The sequence below is a fragment of the Manis pentadactyla genome, chromosome 4 (assembly GCF_030020395.1).
Source record: "Manis pentadactyla isolate mManPen7 chromosome 4, mManPen7.hap1, whole genome shotgun sequence".
In the NCBI taxonomy this organism is placed as follows: Eukaryota; Metazoa; Chordata; class Mammalia; order Pholidota; family Manidae; genus Manis; species Manis pentadactyla.
Window position 1 is genome coordinate 131713003 of NC_080022.1, and position 17512 is coordinate 131730514.

At 38.2% G+C, this 17512-nt stretch overlaps 1 pseudogene; it reads left to right on the forward strand.

Annotated features, from left to right (window-relative positions):
• Positions 1-484: 484 nt before the first annotated feature.
• Positions 485-17512, forward strand: part of LOC118933456 (cilia- and flagella-associated protein 52-like) — a 51602-nt pseudogene continuing 34574 nt past the window's right edge.

Sequence of the window (17512 nt, forward strand, 5' to 3'; positions counted from 1 at the left end):
CGGGTGTTGAACAAAACCTAAGCATTTTCCTGGGAAAGTGGGAGCATCTCAAGATGCTTAAAATTTACCAAATTTTACTTGTTACTCTAGCAGTTAGTTTTATCCTGCTTAAAACAGAAAAAAAAAAATGGACTGTAGCGATACACAACTGTAAAGATCTACCAAAACTCACTTAAATGAATTTTGATATGTAGATTATACCTCAATAAAGCTTTAAAAAACTTCGGCTTCAAACGGAGACCCAAAGAAGTATGCTATATATTATTTTCCAGCAGCTTTCCCTTAAGTGCCATTAAATGGTGCTTGATTATATGGTTACCAAAAAGGTGACGGACTCTTTACATACAGAAGGAGGGAATTTATTCTGTGCATTTAGTGCCTGTTAAATTTCCAGAGAAAAAGGAAGGAAAGAACCCTCTGCTTTTGGTGAACCTAACTCTGAACTCCACAGGAGCGCAGGCGTGGAGCTGGCGCGCATGCGCAAAACCGTTACCATAACGACCTAAAGACGCTGCACGGGAGGCTGAAGAAAGTGAACTTAGTCTCCGGGTGATGGAGAAACGAATTTCGCCCGATGCAGACGTGGCCGATCTGGAGCTAGAGGCCGTCATCGGCTTCAATGGTGAGGCTTCGAACAGAACCCCGGGATCTTGTGACACAATCAGGGGCAGTGAGACACCGGGTGCCACCTGGAAGGCAGTGTGGGACACTGGCATGAGCACGGGCTAGGGCCAAGCACAGGGGGCGCAGACAGCCTCTCCAGGACAAAGTCTCAGAGTCACCTCCTCGCTCCGAGCCTCAAGGAGTGGGATGGTTTTTGCCAGCACCTAAAAGGAGCCAAATGCCTCCTCTCAGGGCTGGAAGGATGAATACAGATGGTTGTGGCCCTTATCCTACTAGGTTTCAGCTCTCCCGTAGCTCTATTTCCTACGCAGCTCGCAAACCTTCCCGCCCCTTCGAAACCACTAGGTTATGGAGTCTGTATCTGCCGCTGGGACCAACTAACTTCCAAAATACCAGCTGACATATCACTGAGAAAGGGCGGGGAAGGGTACGTGTATTTGAGCAACCGTTTCAGAAGATCTTGTCCTCTAACGCGAAGAAAGGATTCTAACCGTTGATTTCAGGCGAGGATAGGAGGCGAAGGGGACGCCAGGGGTAGCTGGAGGGGAAAGATGCTTTGGTCAGAGGAGGTCTGGTTGGTCTGCTCAAATCTGGTTGGTATGTTGCCCATTTGAACATCAAGGGGGAAAAAGGGTGTTTGATATTTTTGTGTTTTTTTTTGAGAAGAATGAAAACAAGCATTTTGGTATTTCAGAACGAGCAAACTTTTTAAAAAGTTCATTGTGATTCCTGAAAGCTATAAAATTTTAATAATGTATATGTCGATTAATCAATGACTAAAAATGCTTTAAGCACATTCTGGGACTTAGCTCTTGACTGTTTACCAGACCATTGGTAAAGGAAGTGAGTGACTGATAGTGAGTGCAAAGGGGGCACACTGGTTACCAGGGTGGAACCTCAAACAGCTCTGCAATTGCACTCGTGCTGTTTTGTAGAGCTCCTAGAGTAAATATATGGTATACTGTATCGTTATGTCTTCCATGGCAATTACTAATGATCTTGATCTTTTAAAATGTTCCAAATTAATTAAACTGTTTATACTTTGTTGGTTTTGTGACAATTGATATTATTTCATATAGTCAAATATACAGTTGTATGTACATGCTCAATACTTAACTATGCACTGAGAATACAGGGTAACTACGTACATAAGAAGGGGAGTATAGATAATTGGAAAAATACAGTGAAACCAAAAGAAAAATCAGCCATTGTTACATTTCCCAAATATATCACTGTTAAACTTTTGGTGTGATTGTTTCAACTATGTATTTACATATAAATATTTCTTATTAAAGTATCATTGAGATACAGTCTTATGAAGGTTTCACATGAACAACATTGTGGTTTCAACATTCACCCATATTATCAAATCCCCCCCCATTGCAGCCACTGTCTATCAGTGTACTAAGATGCTATAGAGTCATTACTTCTCTGTGCTGTACTGCCTTCCCAAGACCTACCCATATTGTGATTACCAATTATATTGCCCATTAATCCCTCCCCAACACCTTTCCAATGTAATTGCTATTTCCTTCTCAGAGTCTGTGAGTCTGCTGGTATATTTGTTACTTAAGTTTTGCTTTGTTTTTATACTCCACAAATGAGTGAAGTTCATTGGGTACTTGTCTTTATCTGCCTGGCTTATTTCACTAAGCATAATACCCTCTAGATCCATCCATGTTGTTGCAAATGGTAGGATTTCTTTTTATGGCAGAAAAATATTCCGTTGTGTATATGTACCTCATCTTCTTTATTCATCTATTGACACAAACTTTGGTCGTTTCCATATCTTGGCTATTGTAAATAGTGCAGCCATAAATATAGCGGTGCATAAGTCTTTTTGAATCAGGGATCTTGTTTTCTTCAGATAAATTCCTAGGAGTGGAATTCCTGGGTCAAATGGTGTTTCTATTTTTAGTTTTTTGAGGAACCTCCATATTGCTTTCCACAATGGTTGAATGAATTTACATTCCCACGAACAATGTAGGAATGGTTCCACCTTCTACGCATCCTCGCCAGCATTTGTTATTGTCTTTTGGATGTTGGCTGTCCTAACTGATGTGAGGTGATATCTCATTGTCTTTTTAATTTGCATTTCCCTGTTGATTAGCGATGTGCAGCATCTTTTCATGTACCTGTTGGCCACCCAAATTTCTTCTTTGGAGAAGTGTCTGTTCATATCCTCTGCCCATTTTTTAATCAGATTAGTTGGTTTTGGGATATTGAGGCATGTGAATTCTTTATATAATTTGGATGTTAACCCCTTATTAGATAAGTCATTTATGAATATATTCTCTCATTCTGTAGGATGCCTTTTTGTTCTGCTGATGGTGTCCTTTGCTGTACAGAAGCTTTTTAGTTTAATGTAGTCCCACTTCCTCATTTTTTATTTTGCTTCCCTTGCCTGAGGAGATGTGTTCAGGAAAATGTTTATATTCAATAGATTTTTGCCTATGTTCTCTTCTAAGAGCTTTATGATTTCATGACTTACATTCAGGTATTTGATCCATTTTGAGTTTACTTTTGTATATGGAGTTACACAGTAATCCAGTTTCATTCTCTTATATGTAGTTGTCCAGTTTTGCCAATACCAGTTGTTGAAGAGGCTGTCATTTCCCCATTGTATATCCATGGCTCCTTTATCATATGTTAATTGGCCATATATGCTTGGGTTTATATCTGGGCTCTCTATTCTGTTCCATTGATCTATGGGTCAGTTCTCGTGCCAGTACAAATGGTTTTGATTACTGTGGCTTTGTAGTAGAGCTTGAAGTTAGGGAGGGTAATCTCTCCAGCTTCATTCTTTCTTCTCAGGATTGCTTTGGCTATTTGGGGTCTTTTGTGGTTCCATATGAATTTTAGAACTATTTGTTCTAGTTTGTTGAAGAATGCTGTTGGTATTTTGATAGGGATTGCATTGAATCTGTAGATTGCTAGGTAGGATGACCATTTGACAATATTAATTCTTCCTATCCATGAGGACAGAATGTATTTCCACTTATTGGTGTCTACTTTAATTTCTCTCATGAGTGTCTTGTAGGTTTCATGGTATAAGTCTTTCACCTCCTTGGTTAGGTTTATTCCTAGGTATTTTACTCTTTTTGATGCAATTGTAAATGGAGTTGTTTGCATGATTTCTCTTTCTGCTAAGTTGTTGTTAGTATATAGGAATGCAACAGATGTCTGTGTATTAATTTTGTATCCTGCAACTTTGCTGAATTCAGTTATTAGTTCTAATAGTTTTTTGGTGGAGTGTTCAGGGTTTTCTATGTATAATACCAAGTAGTCTGCAAGCAGTGACAGTTTAACTTCTTCCTTACTAATTTGGATGCCTTTTATTTCTTTGTGTTGTCTGATTGCTGTGACTAGGACCTCCAGTACTATGTTGAATGACATTGGTGAGAGTGGGCATCTTTGTCTTATTCCCTATCTTAGAGGAAAAACTTTCAGCTTTTTGCTGTTAAGTATGATATTGGCTGTTTTGTTTGTTGTATGTGGCCTTTATTATGCTCAGGTACACACCCTCTATACCCATTTTGTTGGGCATTTTTATCATGAATGGGTGGTGAATTTTGTCAAATACTTTTTCAGCATTTATTGAGATGATCATGTGGTTTTTGTCCTTCTTTTTGTTGGTGTGGTATATCATGTTGATTGATTTTTTAATATTGTACCATCTTTGCATTCCTGGAATAAATCCCACTTGGTCATGATGGATGATATTTTGATGTATTTTTGAATTTCATTTTGATAATATCTTGTTGAGTATTTTTTGCATCTATTTTCATCAGGTATATTGGTCTATAATTTTCTTTTTTTGTGGTGGCTTTGTCTGATTTTGGTATTAGAGTGATGCTGACCTCATAGAATGAGTTTTTAAGTATTTCCTCCTCTTCTACTTTTTGGAATACTTTAAGGAGGATGGGTATTAGGTCTTCTCAAAATGTTTGACAAAATTCAGCAGTGAAGCCATCTGGTCCAGGAATTTTGTTCTTAGGTAGTTTTCTGATAACCAATTCAATTTCATTGCTGGTAATCGTCTGTTCTCATTTTCGGCTTCTTCCTCGATCAGTCTTGGAAGGTTGTACTTTTCTAGAAAGTTGTTCATTTCTTCTACATTGTCCAACTTTTTGGCATACAATTTTTCGTAGTATTCTATAATAATTCTTTATATTTCTATGGTGTCTATTGTGATTTTTCCTTTTTCATTTCTGATTCTGTTTATGTGTGTACACTCTCTTTTTTTCTTTTTTATCAAGAAAAAAGATTTATCTATTTTGTTTATTTTCTCAAAGAACCAGCTCCTGCTTTCGTTGATTCTTTCTGTTTTTATTCTTCCCAATTTTATTTATTTATCCTTTGATCTTTATTATATCCCTCCTTCTACTGACTTTGGACCTCATTTGTTCTTCTTTTTCTAGTTTAATTGTGAGTTTAGACTGTTCATTTGGAATTGTTCTTCTTTTTTGAGGAAAGCCTGTATTGATATATACTTTCCTCTTCAAACTTCCTTTGCTGTATCCCACAGGTTTTGGGCTGTTAAACTGTTTTAATTTCTCTTCATATATTAATTGATCTCTGTTTTAATTTGGTTATTGATCCATTGATTATTTAAGAGCATGTTGTTAAGCCTCCATGTGTTTGTAGGCTTTTTTTGTTGTCTTTGAATAATTTATTTCCAGTTTTATACCTTTGTGGTCTGAGAAGCTGGTTGGCACAATTTCAATCTTTTTGAAATTACTGAGGCTCTTTTTGTGGCCTAGTATGTGATGTACTCTTGAAAACATTCCATGTACACTTGAGGAGAATGTATATCCTGCTGCTTTTGGGAGGAACAGTCTGTAGATGTATGTTAGGTTCATCTGTTCTAATGTATTGTTCAGTAGTCTGTCTCCTTACCTGTTTTCTGTTTGGTTGATCTGTCTAGAGGTGTAACTGGTGTGTTAGTCTCCTAAAATGAATGTGTTGCATTCTGTTTCCCCCTTTAATCCCATTAATATTTGTTTTACATATTTAGGTGCTCCTATATTGGTTGCATAGATATTTATAATGGTTATATCCTCTTTTTAGATTGACACCTTTATCATTAAATAATGTCCTTCTTTGTCTCTTGTTACTTTCTTTGTTTTGAAATCTATTTTGTCTCATATAAATACTGCTACTTCTGATTTTTTCTCCCTATTGCATGAAACATCTTTTTCCACCCCTTCACTTTTAGTTTGTGTATGTCTTTGGATCTGAAGTGAGTCTTTTGTAAGTAGCATATAGACAGGTCTTGGTTTTTTACCCATTCTGCAACTCTGTCTTTTGATTGGTGCATTCAGTCCATTTACATTTAGGGTGATTATCCATAGATATGTACTTATTGCCATTGCAAGCTTTAGATTTGTGGTTACCAAAGGTTCAAAAATAGCTTCCTTACTATCGTACAGTCTCTTAAATTACTTTATTAGTCTATTTTAAACACAACTGAAAGGTTTTTTTTCTCCCCTTCTTCTTCCTCCTCCTCTACTCTTTATTTATTAGGTGTCATATTCTGTACTTTTTGTGTATCCCTTGACTAACTTTGTGAGTAGTTTATTTAATTTTGCATTTGCTTAGTAATAAATTAGTCTACTACCTTTACTGTAGGTTCATTTTCTCTGGTGACAACTATTTAGCCTTAGGATCATTTCCATCTAGAGCAGTCCCTTTTAGAGATCTTATAGAAATGGCTTGGTGGTGATGAATTCCATCAATGTTTGCTTATATGGAAATTGTTTAATCCCTGCTTCAAATTTAAATGATAATCTTGCCTGGTAGAGTATTGTTGGTTGAAGGCCCTTCTGTTTCATTAAATTAAATATATCATGCCACTCCCTTCTGGCTTGTAAAGTTTCTGCTCATAGCCTGGTGGGGTTTCCTTTTTAAGTGATCTTTTTTCTCTCTGGCTGCTTTCAGTACTCTCTCCTTGTCCTTGATCTTTGCCATTTTAATTATGATATGTCTTGGTGTTGTCTTTCTAGGGTTCCTTTTGTTGCATGATCTTTGTGCTTTCATGACCTGAGTGTCTATTTCCTTTGATTGGGGAAGTTTTCAACAATTATTTCCTCAAATACAGTTTCTCTCCCATTGTCTCTCTCTTCTTCTTCCAGTACCCTTACAATGTGAATGTTGTTCCATTTGTATTGGTCACACAGCTCTCTTATTATTCTTTCATTCCCAGAGATATGGTTTCTCTCTGTTCCTCAGCTTCTTTGTTTCCTTGTTCTCTAATTTCTATTTCATTTACAGTCTCCTGCTCCTCATCTAATCTACTTTTAAATCCCCCCGTTTTATGTTTCACTTCAGATACTGTATTCTTCAGCTTTGGTTGGCTTTTTTTTGAGGATGTCTATCTCTTTGTTGGAAGTCCTCCCTGCGATCTTGAATACTTTTCTGTAAATCTGTTTATGACTTTTATTTTGAAGTCATTATCATGAAGATTGGTGATTTCAGTTTCACTGAGCCCTCTTTCTGGTGTCTTTCTTGAATTTTTGTTTGGACCAAATTCCTCTGTCTTTTCATTTTTTTTTTTTTTAGTGTTTCTAATGGGGTAATAGATTTGTGTAGGAGGCTTCTAGTACTCAGAAGCTCAATTTTCTGTGTGGGAACCCCAGCTGTTGGTATGCAGTGAGTATATCACCTGTCTGCCTTGCTCATAGTGTTCTGATTTCAGGTGGGTTGTGTGGGCCATCAGCTGATCACAGGAGCAGGGAGAATACTCTCTGGAGCTGCTTTGGGCAGAGCTGCCCTCACTCTGTCCTTCAGCAATGGCCAGAAGGAGGCAGTGAGTGGGACCTCTGCCTGTGGGGAGAAAATTGCTCCTGGGCCTGGGCTGCTCATGCCTGATGGGCTGCAGGGCTGGAGCTGTTGTGGGCTGAGCTTCCCTCCAGGCAGCCTGCTGTGATGGTGGTGGCTGGTGAACAGGACCAGTGCCTGCCAGGAAGAAAGAGCTCCCAGGGCTGGCTCTTGCATACATCTCACAGCTGGCCCAAAATAAGGCTGAGCAGGCTGGGGGTTCTCCCCCTGACTATCTGGAAATAAAGTGTGATTTCACTGCCAGCCAACATGCCATGTGACACTTCAAGGAGTCTCTGGGCTGAGTTGCTAGAGAGGAGGATGGAGCATCTGAAGCTCCTGATGGCTCCTAACCTGTTGGACTGAGGAGGCAAGCTGGGGAGGTATTGTTCACCTGACTTTCTCCTAAACAGAGAGCACTGTGCAATCCTTGCCCCTCTGGCACCCCTCTCACTGCTGGGAAGTCTTTCAAACTGCCTGCTCTGCTTTCTTTCTCAGGGGGGCCTGTAGAGTGACTTTTCTCCACAGGTGGCTGGGTTCTCAGCCTCCCTGAGTGTTCCATCTGTCTGTGTTGTCCAGCCTCACCAATCACCAGGGCACTGTGCAATGTGGGCTTATGTTCCTGGAGGTGATCTCCAGGGCCAGGTGTTCAGGGTCCTGGGCATCTACTCCCTCTGTGCTCCATTCCTCTTCCTCGCACCTATGGTCTGGGGTTTGGGGAGGAATTGGGTCCCACTGGATCATGGCTTTGTCATGTTATCCTTTTTTGTAGGGTCTTCTCTTCTTTCCCAGATGTAGGTGATCAGTTCTTCAGTCTTCAGGTTGATTTCAGGCCTAGCTGTATTTGCTTTATTTTTGTGTTCTATGTGATTTTGGTAGGTTTTTGCCTCGCCTTCCTACACCACCATCTTTGTTCCCCAACATTCCATATTAAATATTTTAAAAATAAAAGTGGACTCATGCTGTATTATATTCTCTTATAATCAGACTTTTTCCCAGTGCTGTATGTATGCTCTTATAATCAGACTTTTTTCCACTTAACAGTATGCCTTATAAATCTTTTTTAGTGGTACATATACTCTATGCCATAATTTTAAACATAATACTTTAATATAATATTCTATTGCATAGATATGTGACCATTTATTTAAACAATACCTTGTTCTTAAGAATTTAGCATAATTTCCATTGTTTTGCGTTTATTTTTAGATGATACAAAGAACATCTGCATAGCCAAACCATAACTCTATCTGTCTCCTTTAGGATAAAGTCTGAATACCTCTTAAAGACTTTTAATAAGCCTCCAAATGCTATAATATATGCAACAGAAATGTGTACCAATGTGAAAATATTTATAGGAGCATTATTTCACATAGCTAAAAACTACAACCAAAATTTCCATCAAAAGTAGAAAGGACAGATAAATTGTGTTATATTCATACAATAGAGTACTCTGCAGCAATGACAAAAAAAATGACCTACTGCTACATGCAACAGCATGAATGGAGCTCCCCGACATAACATTGAATGAAAAGATCCAGACACAAAAGAATACCTACCATATAATCCCATTCATACGAAGTTCTAAAATGAGGAAAATTAATTTATGGGAATAGAAGTCAAAACAGCAATCACCCTTTGGGAGATGTAGACTGGGAGAAGGCACATGGGAAATGGCTGGGTTGTGGTAGTAATCTACTTCTTGGTCTGGGCTATCATTAAATTGGTGTGTTGGTAAAAAATTAATAAGTTTTCTGTATTTTGGTCTTCAGTGAAAAATGTTTGCTTAAAAATGCTATACTGCTCATTAAAGAGAATAAGAAAACGTTATGAAAGTTTGGGAGAAAGATTCTATTCTAGGCTTGAGTGAGGTCAAGGAAGGGTCAATTCAAGTAATCTTTAAAGCTGGGTAGAAATCAGTGGGTAAAGACTGAGGAGCAGAATATTCCGAGTAGCAAGAATAGTGTGAACACAGGAAGAAGGTGGAGAATGTGGGGCCTGATTGGGGAACGGCAAAAATGGCTTCGGTTTCAGAGACCAGCAGGATTACATAGGAAAGAGGGCCTGAAATTTTATTTTAGAGGCCTTAAAACCAGGTGTGGAGAAAATGGAAGTTTCTGACCAGGATTCCCCTGGCCTTAATAGCACCTATTGTATATACATATATATAAGAGCCTGTTCACACATCTATGGGGCCCTTACTGGGGACAGAGAGGCTCGTCAGTCTTGGGAGTATTGGCCTAGGGGAGAGGCAGAAAAGAAACACCCATTTTCTCATGTCCTCAATTCCTTGTACATAATTGGTCAGGCATCTGCCAGTCCTCAGAGGCCCACTCACAGAGCTCCTCCCAGTGCTAGGGGCGGGGAAGTAGAGGGCCCTGAGAGCGGGGAGAGAGTGGTCTGAACAGGAGCCGTGAGAATGGGAGAGAGCCAAAAAGGAAAGTCTGGAGGGAGAACTAGGAGAGAATGGCGCTGGCAGAGGGAAGCCGTGGAACCCCGGAGCTAGGAGAGGAGTAAGCCTGTGCTGGAGAGCGGGAAGGAGCAGTGCCCAAGCGAATGAACGTGGCATGAACCCCTCCTGATGCCCCAGCTTCTTGCCATCACCTTTATTCTGTCTCACCAGATTTATAGGAAACTTGCCCTGGGTGGGAAATGTCCTCCTCCTGGATCAGTACAAGGTAATCGTGTTTATTTTTCATGTGAAAACAAATGAGGAGCAAAAACAAAGCCCCTTTTATCATTGTGACACTAGAACACTCACTGTAGTTATGTAATAGTTTATGAATTTTAACTTGAGAGTATAAATATATAACTGTACTTTATTCTTCTAGGTATTGTCTTTTGACAGGAATTTTTTATTTAATCAAACCAAATATAGTTGTGTTGCCTATGAAAACATTGTAAAACTGTAGTTCCTAAGAGTTTGTAATGACACAAGAATAGCCACATTAATCAATTAACTGGAGTAAATAAGCCCATGATTTTCCTATTTTGCAGAGTCCCTAAACTGAAAACAGCAACAATAACTATATATAAAAAATGTGTACATTAACAAAGTAATAAACATACTATATATACTATACTATATATAAACAACTTATAATATATACTATACTATATAAACATTATATATAAAACAATTTGCATGTTTTATCTTACATAAATAGCAGCATATTGTGCACATTTTGAAACCTGCTTTTTTCACCTAACATTATTTGTACGATGTATCTATGTTGATTCATGTTGATTAATTCATGCTAACCCCACTATTCCCTTGTGTATACATGCCAATATTAGTTATCTATTTCCCTCTTGATGCCTTTTAATTTATTTCTAACTTTTTACTAATACAAACAATGCCACAGTGCACACCTGAGTAGAGGCCCACGAGTGCAATTACAAGTATTTCCCTAGGTTATATACCAAAGAGTGGAATGGCTGGATCCTAGTGTATGTGAATATTCAACCATACTCAATATGAACATGTTGTTTTCCAGAGCAATTTTACCAATTTACCCTCCCATGAATCAGAGTATGTTCCATTCACTTCACATCACCACCAGTGCTGGGTGTTGCCAGCCTTTTTAAATTTAGTCACTATGATGGAGATGAAGGGGTGTCTCATTTTGTATATAATTTGCATTTCCCTTTGATTACTTGTGAAGTTGCATATCTTTCATATGTTTATTAGCTTTTGAATTTCCTCCATCATAAATTGCCTGTTCATATCCTTCGCTCATTTTTCTGTTGGGCAGTTTGTGTGTTTCATATTTCTTTGCAATACTGCTTTGTGTACCCTGAATATAATCCTTTGTTATATTGCCAGTATCTCTGGTTTGGATTTTACTTTTCATTTTCTCTTTTGTCTTTAGAAGTCTTTAATTTTTAACATAAGTGCTTGAATATATTAGCCTTTCTGTTAGGATTTGCTCTTTCATGTCATGTTTAGGAAGTAATTACTTACTACAACATGTGTATACATCATGTCTTGTTTTTCTCATTGATATCCTTGGTCTACCTGGAGTATATTGTTTGTGGATGGTGTGAAATAGGGATCTAACTTTACTTTTTCCATATGGATAGCCATGTGATTGTTTATAAGGAGATTGCAATTAAAAAAATATATATATATACATATATTTTTTTAAGTAGGAAAAGATCACCTCCACCCAAACACAAACCTTAGTATTATGAGAACTTAGTATATAAAAAGGGAATGATCACAATTAAAATGAAAGAAATCATTTATTCACTAAATACATTGGCCTTTTGAGCAAAAAAAGAAATCTGTTTAGCTACTAGAATCACATTATGCACCAAAATAAATTCCAGAGGGAGTTAAATACAGAAGATGAATTCATTAAAAGACCAGGAGACTTTATTAATACACATTTGTGACTCTTATGATGTGATGGAATAGGAAATAGCAATAAAAAGGATTTAAAAATACCCAGGAATAAATATAATAATACATGTAGGAGCTCTTTATGAAGAAAAATTAAAAATGTTACTGGGAGACATAAAAGAAAACTTCATGGAGAAACATACCCTGGTTTAGAAAGGAGATATAATGTAGTATATAAAAATTATTTTACCTGAAATTAGTCTATACATTTAATACTATTCCACTAAAAATGATTTTTAACCAATCAAACTGACTTTAAAGTTTATATTGTAAAATAAATAGGAATAACCAAAAGATTTCTGACCTAAGATGAGTGATAAGGGGGAACTTATGTCTATTGCATATTAAAATATTACTTTATTTTATTACAAATTATTACAAAATAATTACACATTACAAAGGTTTGTAATTCTGGCGATGATTCTTGGCAAACAGTTGAAGGATGGGGTCCTGGAAGACCCCACTGCAAGAGGTCCTGTGTTTCTTCAGAGTGCCAGGTGGTGACTGAGAACTGAAACCAAGTTTTTATCGTAACCAAACTTTTGCCTGAGATAGTAAATTCACGTTCTCCTGATGCCATGCACTCACCTCGTCAGGACGCTTGAGATCAAGCCTCCTGTGTTTCTTAGGATTACAAGAATTGGCCCTAGGGCCTTGCCCTCCTACTCCAGTGTCAGCATCACATGGAAGCATGTCAGAAATGCAGAATCACAGTCCCGTTCCAGACCTAAAATCAGAATCTACATTTTAACTGGATACACTGGGGGGTTTATGCTCATTAAAGTTTGTGAAGTGACCTACAAGACCAAACTTCCTGTCGGGAGACTAAAATTACCTGTTAATCCCAAACATAAGCACTTATTTTAGTTGAATTAAGTCTTTTTTTCAAAAGTTTTCTCTTCTGTACTCAGTTTTTGTAAAATTTACCAGCCACTTCTGCACCCAAGCATTATTATTTTTAATTTCTCTCTTTTAGGACATGTGCCCACTGGTATGAAATGCCATCCTGACCAAGAACATCTGGTTTACCCTCTGGGCTGCACAGTCCTCATTCAGGCAATAAATACTCAAGAACAGAATTTCCTGCATGGACACGGCAACAACATCTCCTGTGTGACCATCTCCAAGAGTGGGACGTACATTGCCTCTGGACAAGTCACATTCATGGGCTTCAAGGTGAAAACACTGAAAATAGCTCTTAGTGAAGGGATTTAGAGGTGCCTCCCTAGAAAAGCCACCAGCTTCGGGCTGGCTCTGTGCTGCCTCCTGTTTTGACTCTTCCTCCTCCTCTTCTGCTTGGCTTCTCCTTGATCTGATTCTTTCTCAGGCTGAGAATGAAGGAATCTGGTGTTTGTACACCCAATACTGCAGCTCGTGGCTGATAATGCCCGGTCCCTTCTTAAAACTCTTTCTGTTTTGTTCCTGTCATATTTGTAAGCCATGTTCTAATTTGTAGAAAAGTTATGTTACTGGTTCCTTTTCACTGAGAGAGGTAGCGATCTCCTCAAAGCCTGTTTATGATCTGACCGTGTGTTCTTGCCTCCAGGCAGATATCATTTTGTGGGATTATAAGAAAAGGGAGCTGATTGCTCGGCTGTCACTTCACAAGGGCAAAGTTGAAGATCTGACCTTTTCACCCAATGATTTGTACTTGGTATCACTAGGAGGCCCAGACGACGGAAGGTAATGAGCAAAACTTACTTACGTATTTTCCACCAGGCATATTTCTAGATGTATCAAGTACCCTCCTCACCTCGAACATTCCCTCTTGGCCCATCTATATTTGAGTGGGTGTTGTGTGAAAAGCCAATGCAGAAAATACCATAGAATAGCAGTTTTGCAATCTGGCTGTGCACTCCACTGTGGAGCTTCAGGAAATGACTGATACTTGATTGCACCTTCAGAGAGTTTGATTTGATGGGCCTGGGCTTTAGGAGTTTAAAAGCTTCCCCAGTGATTCTAATATGCAGCTAAATTTGAGAATCTTTGCTGTAAACAAAAGATGACATCATCATCATCATCATCATCATCATCATCAAAGACAACAGCTAATTTTGGGGGAGTGCTTACCATGCGATGGGTGTGTGTTGAGCACTTTAACTGCACTATCTCATTTAAGCCTCACGACTCCGTGAGCTGTGGTGGCCATGACAGGTGAGGAGCTTATGTCACCAGCTGGTAAGTAGCAGAGCTGGGAGACAAACCCTGGCACTGTGATCCAGCGGTAGCACTTTTACCTTGCCTTGCCAAGACATGACCTTTGCTCTCAAGGAACTCACAGTCATGTTTAGTAGGCAGAGAATACATACAAATGAAACTGGAGGAGTAGAGGGGAGTTTTCAAAAGTGTTTTATTAGGGAGAACAATCAATGCAGCATATATTCCTATGTAAATGCTAAAGGAACATAGTCTGCTTAAAGAAAATTGGGGGATGTTGAGAAAAACATTCTAAAGAAAGTTTCCTTTCTGAAACTTTCCTGTATTAGAAAAATGCAATATAGTCATCCCTGAGTAGTCATGATGGACAGGAAGATGGGGTTCTGCGGATTGGTTTTGGGCAATTAGAAATCAACCCTGAATCTGTGGGCAACTACATTCTATGCAAACCACCTGGCTTCTACACAGCGAGAGAGAAACAGAAGGGATGCAGTGGATATTCTACAGTTTGCATGTGTATATATATATATATATATATATATATATTTTTTTTTTTTATTAAGGTATCACTGATATACACTTTTATGAAGGTTTCACATGAAAAACATTGTAGTTACTACTTTCACCCATATTATGAAATTCCCTCATGCACCCCTTTGCAGTCACTGTCCATCAGCATAGTTAGATGCCATAGAGTCACTACATGTCTTCTCACTGCTATACTGCCTTCCCCATGACCATTTTGTTGAGAATTTTTATCATGAATGGATGTTGAATTTTGTCGAATGGATCATCTATGGAGATGATCATGTGGTTTTTCTCCTTCTTTTCACTGATGTAGTGGATGATGTTGATGGATTTTCGAATATTTTACCATTCTTGCATCCCTGGAATAAATCCTACTTGATCATGATGGATGATCTTTTTGATGTATTTTTGAATTTGGTTTGCTAATATTTTGTTGAGTATTTTTACATCTATGTTCATCAGGGATATTGGTCTGTAATTTCCTGAGGTAGGCCTGTATTACAATATATTTCCCTCTAAGCATGGCCTTCACTGCATCCCACAGATTTTGCAATGTTTAATTATTGTTGTCATTTGTCTCCATATATTGCTTGAGTTTTTATTTGGTCATTGATCCATTGATTGTTTAGGAGCATGTTGTTAAGTCTCAATTTGTTTGTGGGCTTTTTGTTTTCTTTGCATAATTTATTTCTAGTTTCATACCTTTGTGGTCTAAAAAGCTGATTAGTATAATTTCAATCTTTAAAAATTTTTTAAAATTATTTTGGTATCATTAATATACACTTACATGAGCAACATTGTGGTTACTAGATTCCCTCCATTATCAAGTCTCCCCCACATACCCCATTACAGTCACTGTCCATCAGCATAGTAAGATGCTATAGAATCACTACTTGTCTTCTCTGTGTTATACTGCCTTCCCCGTGCCACCCCCCTAAATTATGTGTGCTAATTGTAATGCCCCCTCAATCTTTTTTAATTTACTGAGGCTCTTTTTGTGCCCTAGTATATGATCTATTCTTGAAAATGTTCCATGTGCACTTGAGAAGAATGTGTATCCTGCTGCTTTTGGGTGGAGTGTTCTGTAGATATCTATTAGAACCATCTATTCTAATGTGTTGTTCAGTGCCTCTGTGTCCTTACTTATTTTCTGTCTGGTTGATCTGTCCTTTGGAGTGAGTGATGTGTTGAAGTCTCCTAAAATGAATGCATTGCATTCTGTTTCCCCCTTTAATTCTGTTAGTATTTGTTTCACCTATGTAGGTGCTCCTATGTTAGGTGCATATTTATAATGGTTATATCCTCTTGTTGGACTGATCCCTTTATCATTATATAATGTCCTTGTTTGTCTCTTGTGACTTTCTTTGTTTTGAAGTCTATTTTGTCTGATACAAGTACTGCAACTCCTGCTTTTTTCTCCCGATTAGTTGCATTAAATATCTTTTTCCATCCCTTCACTTTTAGTCTGTGTATGTCTTTGGGTTTGAAGTGAGTCTCTTGTAGGCAGCATATAAATGGGTCTTGTTTTTTTATCCATTCAGTGACTCTATGTCTTTTGATGGTTCATCCAGACCATTTACATTTAGGGTGATTATTAATAGATTTGTACTTACTGCCATTGCAGGTTTTAGATTCATGGTTACCAAAGGTTCAAGGGTAACTTCCTTCCTATCTAACATTCTAACTTAACTCACTTAGTATGCTATTACAAGCACAATCTAAACATTCTTTTTTTATTTCCTTCTTTTTCTTCCTCCTCCATTCTTTATATATTAGGTATCATATTCTGTACTCTCCGTCTATCCCTTGACTGACTTTGGGGGTAGTTGATTTAATTTTGCATTTTTTATTAGTTAATTGTTCTACTTTCCTTACTGTGGTTTTATTTTCCCTGGTGACAGCTACTTAGCCTTAGGAATTTTCCATCTAGAACAGTCTCTCCAAAATACACTGTAGAGACAGATTGTGGGAGGGAAATTCTCTCAACTTTTGCTTATCTGGAAATTGTTTAATCCCTCCTTCACATTTAAATGATAATGTTGCTGGGTAGAGTATTCTTGGTTCAAAGCCCTTCTGTTTCACTGCATTCAATATTGTATGCCACTCCCTTCTGGCCTGTAAGGTTTCTTTTGAGAAGTCTGATGATAGCCTGATGGGTTTTCCTTTGTATGTTATCTTTTTTCTCTCTCTGGCTGCTTTTAATCCTCTGTCCTTATCCTTGATCTTTGCCATTTTAATTATTATTTGTCTTGGTGTTGTTTTCCTTGGGTCCCTTGTGTTGGGATATCTGTGCACTGCTATGGCCTGAGAGACTATCTCCTTCCCCAGATTTGGGAAGTTTTCAGCAATTACCTCCTCAAAGACACTTTCTATCCCTTTTTCTCTTCTGGTACTCCTATAATGTGAATATTGTTCCATTTGGATTGTTCGCACAGTTCTCTCAATATTCTTTCATTCTTAGAGATCCTTTTTTATCTCTGTGCCTCAACTGCTTTGTGTACCTGTTCTCTAATTTCTGTTTCATTTACTGACTCCTCTACATCATCTAATCTGCTTTAAAATCCTTCCATTGTATGTTTCACTTTGGATACTATATTTTTCAAAATTTCTATTTCATTCTTGAATTCCTCACCAAGTTCTTGAATATTTTTCTATAGCTCCATGAGCAGGTTTATGGTTTTTATTTTTAAGTCTCTTTCAGGAAGATTGGTGAGTTCAGTTTCACTTGGCCCTGTTTCTGGTGTTTGTGGGATTTTGGTTTGAACCAGGGTCTTTGATGTTTCATATTGGTACATGGCACCCTCTAGTGCCCAGAAGCTCTACTCTCTGGAGATGCCCAGCCCCTGGAGCGATGGTGGTGGTTGCAGGCGAGCAGTGCTGGTGCCTGCCAGGAGAAAAGACCTCTTTCCTGCTCCCCCACTGTAGTTCCTGCCTCCACTGTCAGGGCCAATGGGCCAAGTGTGCAGGGAGGAGCCTCTA